The sequence below is a fragment of the Eucyclogobius newberryi genome, unplaced genomic scaffold, assembly GCF_026437365.1.
Source record: "Eucyclogobius newberryi isolate DKJ021-1_F unplaced genomic scaffold, fEucNew1.0.hap1 SCAF_19, whole genome shotgun sequence".
Classification (NCBI taxonomy): Eukaryota; Metazoa; Chordata; class Actinopteri; order Gobiiformes; family Gobiidae; genus Eucyclogobius; species Eucyclogobius newberryi.
Window position 1 is genome coordinate 844,470 of NW_027315823.1, and position 10,000 is coordinate 854,469.

General features: G+C 51.0%; 9 non-coding genes across 9 annotated transcripts; all 9 read right to left on the reverse strand.

The window, feature by feature from the left end:
- Nucleotides 1-5,980: 5,980 nt before the first annotated feature.
- On the reverse strand, nucleotides 5,981-6,121 carry LOC140366534 (U4 spliceosomal RNA). The gene has a single exon (XR_011928080.1). It is a non-coding gene; the product is annotated as a U4 spliceosomal RNA (small nuclear RNA).
- A 504-nt stretch (nucleotides 6,122-6,625) lies between these two features.
- On the reverse strand, nucleotides 6,626-6,697 carry trnap-agg (transfer RNA proline (anticodon AGG)). The gene has a single exon. It is a non-coding gene; the product is annotated as a tRNA-Pro (tRNA).
- A 97-nt stretch (nucleotides 6,698-6,794) lies between these two features.
- Nucleotides 6,795-6,866, reverse strand: trnap-ugg (transfer RNA proline (anticodon UGG)). The gene has a single exon. It is a non-coding gene; the product is annotated as a tRNA-Pro (tRNA).
- A 367-nt stretch (nucleotides 6,867-7,233) lies between these two features.
- Nucleotides 7,234-7,374, reverse strand: LOC140366449 (U4 spliceosomal RNA). The gene has a single exon (XR_011927999.1). It is a non-coding gene; the product is annotated as a U4 spliceosomal RNA (small nuclear RNA).
- Nucleotides 7,375-7,707: 333 nt separating this feature from the next.
- On the reverse strand, nucleotides 7,708-7,779 carry trnap-agg (transfer RNA proline (anticodon AGG)). Its single transcript has one exon. It is a non-coding gene; the product is annotated as a tRNA-Pro (tRNA).
- Nucleotides 7,780-7,874: 95 nt separating this feature from the next.
- Nucleotides 7,875-7,946, reverse strand: trnap-ugg (transfer RNA proline (anticodon UGG)). Its single transcript has one exon. It is a non-coding gene; the product is annotated as a tRNA-Pro (tRNA).
- Nucleotides 7,947-8,313: 367 nt separating this feature from the next.
- Nucleotides 8,314-8,454, reverse strand: LOC140366450 (U4 spliceosomal RNA). Its single transcript, XR_011928000.1, has one exon. It is a non-coding gene; the product is annotated as a U4 spliceosomal RNA (small nuclear RNA).
- A 503-nt stretch (nucleotides 8,455-8,957) lies between these two features.
- trnap-agg (transfer RNA proline (anticodon AGG)) lies at nucleotides 8,958-9,029 on the reverse strand. The gene has a single exon. It is a non-coding gene; the product is annotated as a tRNA-Pro (tRNA).
- A 547-nt stretch (nucleotides 9,030-9,576) lies between these two features.
- LOC140366535 (U4 spliceosomal RNA) lies at nucleotides 9,577-9,717 on the reverse strand. The gene has a single exon (XR_011928081.1). It is a non-coding gene; the product is annotated as a U4 spliceosomal RNA (small nuclear RNA).
- Between the last annotated feature and the right edge of the window lie 283 nt (nucleotides 9,718-10,000).

Below are 10,000 nucleotides of genomic sequence, written 5' to 3' on the forward strand. Positions count from 1 at the left end.
ACTGTCCCCAGACTCACCCGGGGGAAGGGCCACTCTGGCTGGGCATGGTCTCCACCAAGCACCCCCTGGAGCCCCCGGAGCACCTCCAGAGCCACCCCCCACTCTCCCCAGACTCTGCCCGGGGAAGGGCCACTCTGGCTGGGCATGGCCTCCACCGAGCACCCCCTGGAACCCCTGGAACCCCCGGAGGCCCTCCAGAGCCACCCCCCACTCTCCCCAGACTCACCCCGGGGAAGGGCCACTCTGGCTGGGCATGGTCTCCACCAAGCACCCCCTGGAGCCCCCGGAGCACCTCCAGAGCCACCCCCCACTCCTCCAGACTCACCCCGGGGAAGGGACACTCTGGCTGGGCATGGCCTCCGCCGAGCACCCCCTGGAGCCCCTGGAGCCCCCGGAGCAGCTCCAGAGCCACCCCCCACTCTCCCCAGACTCTGCCCGGGGAAGGGACACTCTGGCCGGGCATGGCCTCCGCCGAGCACCCCCTGGAGCCCCCGGAGCACCCCCAGAGCCACCCCCCACTGTCCCCAGACTCACCCGGGGGAAGGGCCACTCTGGCTGGGCATGGTCTCCACCAAGCACCCCCTGGAGCCCCCGGAGCACCTCCAGAGCCACCCCCCACTCCTCCAGACTCACCCCGGGGAAGGGACACTCTGCCTGGGCATGGCCCCCACTGAGCACCCCCTGGAACCCCTGGAGCCCCCGGAGCACCTCCAGAGCCACCCCCCACTCTCCCCAGACTCTGCCCGGGGAAGGGCCACTCTGGCTGGGCATGGCCTCCACCGAGCACCCCCTGGAACCCCTGGAACCCCCGGAGGCCCTCCAGAGCCACCCCCCACTCTCCCCAGACTCACCCCGGGGAAGGGCCACTCTGGCTGGGCATGGTCTCCACCAAGCACCCCCTGGAGCCCCCGGAGCACCTCCAGAGCCACCCCCCACTCCTCCAGACTCACCCCGGGGAAGGGACACTCTGCCTGGGCATGGCCCCCACTGAGCACCCCCTGGAACCCCTGGAGCCCCCGGAGCACCTCCAGAGCCACCCCCCACTCTCCCCAGACTCTGCCCGGGGAAGGGCCACTCTGGCTGGGCATGGTCTCCACCAAGCACCCCCTGGAGCCCCCGGAGCACCTCCAGAGCCACCCCCCACTCTCCCCAGATTCTGCTCGGGGAAGGGCCACTTTGGCTGGGCATGGCCTCCGCTGAGCACCCCCTGGAGCCCCCGGAGCACCTCCAGAGCCACCCCCCACTCTCCCCAGACTCACCCCGGGGAAGGGCCACTCTGGCTGGGCATGGCCTCCGCCGAGCACCCCCTGGAGCCCCCGGAGCACCTCCAGAGCCACCCCCCACTCCTCCAGACTCACCCCGGGGAAGGGACACTCTGGCCGGGCATGGCCTCCACCAAGCACCCCCTGGAGCCCCCGGAGAACCTCCAGAGCCACCCCCCACTCCTCCAGACTCACCCCGGGGAAGGGACACTCTGGCTGGGCATGGCCTCCGCCGAGCACCCCCTGGAACCCCTGGAGCCCCCGGAGCACCTCCAGAGCCACCCCCCACTCTCCCCAGACTCTGCCCGGGGAAGGGACACTCTGGCCGGGCATGGCCTCCGCCGAGCACCCCCTGGAACCCCCCGGAGCACCTCCAGAGCCACCCCCCCACTCCTCCAGACTCACCCCGGGGAAGGGACACTCTGGCTGGGCATGGCCTCCACCAAGCACCCCCTGGAGCCCCCGGAGCACCTCCAGAGCCACCCCCCACTCCTCCAGACTCACCCCGGGGACGGGACACTCTGGCTGGGCATGGCCTCCACTGAGCACCCCCTGGAACCCCTGGAGCCCCGGGAGAACCTCCAGAGCCACCCCCCACTCTCCCCAGACTCTGCCCGGGGAAGGGCCACTCTGGCTGGGCATGGCCTCCGCCGAGCACCCCCTGGAACCCCCGGAGGCCCTCCAGAGCCACCCCCCACTCTCCCCAGACTCACCCCGGGGAAGGGCCACTCTGGCTGGGCATGGTCTCCACCAAGCACCCCCTGGAGCCCCCGGAGCACCTCCAGAGCCACCCCCCACTCCTCCAGACTCACCCCGGGGAAGGGACACTCTGGCTGGGCATGGCCTCCGCCGAGCACCCCCTGGAGCCCCCGGAGCACCTCCAGAGCCACCCCCCACTCTCCCCAGACTCACCCCGGGGAAGGGACACTCTGGCTGGGCATGGCCTCCACTGAGCACCCCCTGGAACCCCTGGAGCCCCGGGAGCACCTCCAGAGCCACCCCCCACTCTCCCCAGACTCTGCCCGGGGAAGGGCCACTCTGGCTGGGCATGGCCTCCGCCGAGCACCCCCTGGAACCCCCGGAGCACCTCCAGAGCCACCCCCCACTCCTCCAGACTCACCCCCGGGGAAGGGCAACTCTGGCTGGGCATGGCCCCCACTGAGCACCCCCTGGAACCCCTGGAGCCCCTGGAGCACCTCCAGGGCCACCCCCCCACTCCACCAGACTCAGCCCCGACCCGGGCACACTCTTCCCCGGGTCCTGGGCTCCGGGACTCCGGGGATGACCACCGGGGACCAGGCTCTCCCTCCGAACCCGGGGACCCACCCTTAAGCACCCCCTCGCGGGCTAAACCCCTTAGGGGCAGCCGCCTGGAAGCCCGTGCCCTTGGTACTCTGACATGGAAGCCCGTGCCCTTGGTACTCTTAACCACACTTTGAAATTTTTCGAGTATAGTGTACTATTTCGGTTTTTACTCTAAGTCCCTCAGGGGCATATGGTGCTATACTCTGATGGTCAGATCACCTCCAGGCCCCAGGGGAGTGCTTTTCTGGGGTCAAACAGTGCACTGATGATGGGGGATTATTTCATTTTGCTCATTTTGGTGTTTTTTCACATTTTAACCCATTTTCACCCCTTTTGCTCACAACTTCATACTACGGCCCGGAAAAACTACAGAGTCCCTCGGGTACAGTGTACTATTGCCGAAAAACGACAGAGTCCCTCGGGTATAGTGTACTATTGCCGAAAAACGACAGAGTCCCTCGGGTATAGTGTACTATTGCCGAAAAACGACAGAGTCCCTCGGGTATAGTGTACTATTGCCGAAAAACGACAGAGTCCCTCGGGTATAGTGTACTATTGCCGAAAAACGACAGAGTCCCTCGGGTATAGTGTACTATTGCCGAAAAACGACAGAGTCCCTCGGGTATAGTGTACTATTGGCTGGAAGCTCGGTTTTTTTTCTAAGTCCAGCAGGGGTATATGGTACTATATTCTGGTGGTCAGATCACCTCCAGGCCCCAGGGGAGTGCTTTTCTGGGGGCAAACTGTGCACTGATGATGGGGGATTATTTCATTTTGCTCATTTTGGTGTGTTTTCACATTTTAACCCATTTTCACCCCTTTTGCTCACATCTTCAAACTCGGGCCCTGATTACAAGTTCTGACCAAATGATGACAAACACGGTATTTATTATGTATTTTTTTCATTTTTTTTATTTTTCCAACTTATACATCCATCATTGGTGCCAGGCAGGTTGTGGAGAAAGCAGTGAAGAAAGGAGAGAGCCATCACAGAAAAGATGTCCATCCAGGGTCAAGGTACCCTGCACTTTTACATATCCAAATGACAGCATTTAAAGTTTTTTAGCGTATGGTATCTCTCGTTGCATGGAACCGCACAGAGGCCAACGCCACACTGACGGCACCTGTACTTTGTTTGCCGCCTGCCTTTGGTACGAGAGCGGTCAGAGCACACGGCGCAGTCTGGACGTCCCTCTGCTTGACAAAGCCAATGACGCTCTGTGAGTCTCTGTGGCATTTCACCCTCCGGTCTTGAGCGCCTTTCTTGTTTTTTGGAGTGATCAGCCAGTAATGCATCAATAATGTTCTGAATGTAAACCTTTAAAGGTTTGTGTGGGCCTGGAGTGGATTTGGTGTATATGATGTGTGAGTTGACAATACTTATGCTTATAATGGCATTGAATATGCGATGATACCATTTCCGAGACCTGTGTGGAAAGAGGTATGTCTTCATCCTCTGGTCAGCAGTGTCCACTCCACCCATGTAGGCGTTGTACTGGTCGACACATACAGGTCTTTTGATGTCACGGAAGCCAGTGTCATCTGTCTTGGATCGGATCCTCCTCTGAACACAATCATTTCCATGGACTGTGGACAACATGGTGAGACGTTTAGTATCGTGCCAAGCACAAGCCAGGAGTTTTCCCTTTCTGCAAAAAACTGGGTCATCTCCTTTTTTCAGCTGTAAGACACTTTTACCAAGGCATTTTGGCATCCCCAACCTGGTAATCCTTACCGTCCCACACAGTCCAGTTTCCAAATCTGCTAATTCATTTGCAATTACAGGCGAGGTATAGTAACTGTCCATGTAAATCTCGTGTCCTTTGCCCGTAAAGGGAGAAACCAACTCACGGACAACTGCGTGTGTTGCACTGATGTTGCTTGCATTATTTTTGTACTGTCCAGTGTGCATTGACCAGCGCAAAACATACCCTGAACAGCTTTCACTCAGGGCATACACTCTATAGCCATATTTGTCAGGTTTATTCGGAGAGTAACATTTTAGTGAAGATCTCCCCTTGAAAGCTATTGTCATTTCATCTAAAGAAAGCTCCTTGATTGGACTGTAAACTGCTGCAAATTTGGGAATAATCAAATCTATTATTGGGCGGACTTTGAACAGTTTATCGTGCCCGGGCTCGCCTGTTCTCACATAATCATTATTGTTGACAAAATGAAAGAACGAAAGAATGATTTCAAATCTGTTTCTTGACATTACATTTCCAAATCCAGGCGTTTGTGTAAGCCAAAATGTTCCCCAGTAATCCTCGATTTCAGGTTTCTCAACAAGGCCCATGGAGAGATGCAAAGCGAAGAAAGCTTTCATTTCGGTGACTGATACATCATACCACTCAAGAAATCTTGAATGTGGCTTCAGAATCATAGGTGCCATACACTGATGTGCATATCTATTTGTCTCATCAGTAATGAAAGTCCAAAACTGATCGGTCAGAAAGAGTGACAGAATATCAAATGGATTAGCATCCGTCAGATCCATCTCTCCTGTGTAGCCAACTGGGTCTTCAAAAGGTTTGATCCATGCCTCAAATACCTCGACCTCTCTCAGCATGTCCCAGCTCTCATCCACCGGGCAAGTTTTACTGCAGCCACTGGTTCCACTGGTTCCTCGCCTCCGTCTGTCCTTTGCACCTGTCCGTTGTTTCGAAGTCCCTTCATCTCCACTTGGAAATCCATCGTCACTCTCGGGGAGATAATACCCTTCAGAGTCAGAATCTGCTGTAAATTGCATGCCACGTGTACTTCCTCCAGCCATTTTTTTCCTTACCGGATCTGTCCTGGATCATACCTGGCTAATAAAGGGAAGTTGCACCGAACCGACCAATGACTGAAGTGATTCATTTTCTACTATTATTTCATTAATTTCCTTGTACGGTAAAGTTGCATTTCTGCGACTTTGGCGCTTAAAGGGTTAGAAGGTTGTTCGATCTAAACTGCACCATCTTGTTTGTTCTTGGGCTCGTCCGGGATTTTAACCCGGGACCTCTCGCACCTTATAGCGAGAATCATACCCCTAGACCAACGAGCCACTTTTGCCAGTTTGCATAGTCGAGTCGAAAACAGCCCATTGAAATCAATTTTACAAACTAGCCAACACTCACTGGTCGGTCTACGGCTCCTCCGACTTACCGAGATTTGAACACAGGACCTCTTGTTCCCATAGTGACAGTCACACCCCTGGAATGATAAGCTAGAGAACTCATCCAATTTTTTGTCTCATAACTGAAAAAAGGATTAACATTTGAGCAAGTCGTCATCAGTTACTTCTGGTGTACTTCTTCTAGCACGTGCATACCAATGACTTTGATCTGAACTAGTTGTGTACAAAGTATGTAGCTCAAATTCTGGTGGAATGTCACGTGTTTTGACGAGCTTACCTTATACATGAAAATACGCCTCCTCAGAGACTGTCAAAAATTGCCACAGTCGACTATATTTCAAGTCGCCAAGGCGGGGTATTGGGTAAAGTTTTCAACTAGCAATAATCGCGCCTCGGATTGACCTCATAGGCTACAATACTGCCACTGCGCAAAGCTAACACGTACTTTGAGAAAGAATGGCCAGGGCTTGGTTCTTGCCACTTCCTGGTCATGGTAGGTCATTGAGGGCAGAGCAAAACTTTGGCCAAGAAGGGAGCTTCTTTTACAAAAAAACCTGCATGTAACACCTGGAAAAATGTCGGTAGCAGACTTCAAAGCCTGTTGACTGAAAGAGTAACAAAATGCATGGGTACAACTTAAATCTTTGCTTTTTAGTACGCCTTCACCAGGCGGGATGAATAATCAATTTTCAACCCGTAACCTTGCCGCCACAAAATAAAACAATAGTTCCCAGCAGATTTGATCTTCTTGCAGTAAAGAGAGACAAACTGTTGCTAGTTTCATTTGTATAACAGTAAATATAGAAAGAACTGTCTCAATCATGTTTGGTGAGATTATTCATAGTTGGAAAGTGCAAGTCAGTTTGGTTGCATTGGAAAGTAGAAAATTCTGACTGAAAACCCACAAACAATGGGTCAGTGAATACCAGCCTTATAGAAGGGGCTCGTCCGGGATTTGAACCCGGGACCTCTCGCACCCTAAACGAGAATCATACCCCTAGACCAACGAGCCACATTTACATACATTTCAAGGCCTCAACTGACCTACAAAAGCAATTAAGTATCATAAAAAGGTGTTCGATCTAAACTGCACCATCTTGTTTGTTCTTGGGCTCGTCCGGGATTTGAACCCGGGACCTCTCGCACCCAAAGCGAGAATCATACCCCTAGACCAACGAGCCACTTTTGCCAGTTTGCATAGTCGAGTCGAAAACAGCCCATTGAAATCAATTTTACAAACTAGCCAACACTCACTGGTCGGTCTACGGCTCCTCCGACTTACCGAGATTTGAACACAGGACCTCTTGTTCCCATAGTGACAGTCACACCCCTGGAATGATAAGCTAGAGAACTCATCCAATTTTTTGTCTCATAACTGAAAAAAGGATTAACATTTGAGCAAGTTGTCATCAGTTACTTCTGGTGTACTTCTTCTAGCACGTGCATACCAATGACTTTGATCTGAACTAGTTGTGTACAAAGTATGTAGCTCTATTTCTGGTGGAATGTCACGTGTTTTGACAAGCTTACCTTATACATGAAAATACGCCTCCTCAGAGACTGTCAAAAATTGCCACAGTCGACTATATTTCAAGTTGCCAAGGCGGGGTATTGGGTAAAGTTTTCAACTAGCAATAATCGCGCCTCGGATTGACCTCATAGGCTACAATACTGCCACTGCTCAAAGCTAACATGTACTTTGAGAAAGAATGGCCAGGGCTTGGTTCTTGCCACTTCCTGGTCATGGTAGGTCATTGAGGGCAGAGCAAAACTTTGGCCAAGAAGGGAGCTTCTTTTACAAAAAAACTGCATGTAACACCTGGAAAAATGTCGGTAGCAGACTTCACAAACCGTTGCTAGTTTCATTTGTATAACAGTAAATATAGAAAGAACTGTCTCAATCATGTTTGGTGAGATTATTCATAGTTGGAAAGTGCAAGTCAGTTTGGTTGCATTGGAAAGTAGAAAATTCTGACTGAAAACCCAAAAACAATGGGTCAGTGAATACCAGCCTTATAGAAGGGGCTCGTCCGGGATTTGAACCCGGGACCTCTCGCACCCTAAGCGAGAATCATACCCCTAGACCAACGAGCCACATTCGTACATTTCAAGACCTCAACTGACCTACAAAAGCAATAAAGTATCATTAAAAGGTGTTCGATCTAAACTGCACCATCTTGTTTGTTCTTGGGCTCGTCCGGGATTTGAACCCGGGACCTCTCGCACCCAAAGCGAGAATCATACCCCTAGACCAACGAGCCACTTTTGCCAGTTTGCATGGTCGAGTCGAAAACAGCCCATTGAAATCAATTTTACAAACTAGCCAACACTCACTGGTCGGTCTACGGCTCCTCTGACTTACCGAGATTTGAACACAGGACCTCTTGTTCCCATAGTGACAGTCACACCCCTGGAATGATAAGCTAGAGAACTCATCCAATTTTTTGTCTCATAACTGAAAAAAGGATTAACATTTGAGCAAGTTGTCATCAGTTACTTCTGGTGTACTTCTTCTAGCACGTGCATACCAATGACTTTGATCTGAACTAGTTGTGTACAAAGTATGTAGCTCTATTTCTGGTGGAATGTCACGTGTTTTGACAAGCTTACCTTATACATGAAAATACGCCTCCTCAGAGACTGTCAAAAATTGCCACAGTCGACTATATTTCAAGTTGCCAAGGCGGGGTATTGGGTAAAGTTTTCAACTAGCAATAATCGCGCCTCGGATTGACCTCATAGGCTACAATACTGCCACTGCTCAAAGCTAACATGTACTTTGAGAAAGAATGGCCAGGGCTTGGTTCTTGCCACTTCCTGGTCATGGTAGGTCATTGAGGGCAGAGCAAAACTTTGGCCAAGAAGGGAGCTTCTTTTACAAAAAAACTGCATGTAACACCTGGAAAAATGTCGGTAGCAGACTTCAAAGCCTGTTGACTGAAAGAGTAACAAAATGCATGGGTACAACTTAAATCTTTGCTTTTTAGTACGCCTTCACCAGGCGGGATGAATAATCAATTTTCAACCCGTAACCTTGCCGCCACAAAATAAAACAATAGTTCCCAGCAGATTTGATCTTCTTGCAGTAAAGAGAGACAAACTGTTGCTAGTTTCATTTGTATAACAGTAAATATAGAAAGAACTGTCTCAATCATGTTTGGTGAGATTATTCATAGTTGGAAAGTGCAAGTCAGTTTGGTTGCATTGGAAAGTAGAAAATTCTAACTGAAAACCCACAAACAATGGGTCAGTGAATACCAGCCTTATAGAAGGGGCTCGTCCGGGATTTGAACCCGGGACCTCTCGCACCCTAAGCGAGAATCATACCCCTAGACCAACGAGCCACATTTACGTACATCTCCGTACATTTCAAGGCCTCAACTGACCTACAAAAGCAATTAAGTATCATTAAAAGGTGTTCGATCTAAACTGCACCATCTTGTTTGTTCTTGGGCTCGTCCGGGATTTTAACCCGGGACCTCTCGCACCTTATAGCGAGAATCATACCCCTAGACCAACGAGCCACTTTTGCCAGTTTGCATAGTCGAGTCGAAAACAGCCCATTGAAATCAATTTTACAAACTAGCCAACACTCACTGGTCGGTCTACGGCTCCTCCGACTTACCGAGATTTGAACACAGGACCTGTTGTTCCCATAGTGACAGTCACACCCCTGGAATGATAAGCTAGAGAACTCATCCAATTTTTTGTCTCATAACTGAAAAAAGGATTAACATTTGAGCAAGTCGTCATCAGTTACTTCTGGTGTACTTCTTCTAGCACGTGCATACCAATGACTTTGATCTGAACTAGTTGTGTACAAAGTATGTAGCTCTATTTCTGGTGGAATGTCACGTGTTTTGACGAGCTTACCTTATACATGAAAATACGCCTCCTCAGAGACTGTCAAAAATTGCCACAGTCGACTATATTTCAAGTCGCCAAGGCGGGGTATTGGGTAAAGTTTTCAACTAGCAATAATCGCGCCTCGGATTGACCTCATAGGCTACAATACTGCCACTGCGCAAAGCTAACACGTACTTTGAGAAAGAATGGCCAGGGCTTGGTTCTTGCCACTTCCTGGTCATGGTAGGTCATTGAGGGCAGAGCAAAACTTTGGCCAAGAAGGGAGCTTCTTTTACAAAAAAACTGCATGTAACACCTGGAAAAATGTCGGTAGCAGTCTTCACAAACCGTTGCTAGTTTCATTTGTATAACAGTAAATATAGAAAGAACTGTCTCAATCATGTTTGGTGAGATTATTCATAGTTGGAAAGTGCAAGTCAGTTTGGTTGCATTGGAAAGTAGAAAATTC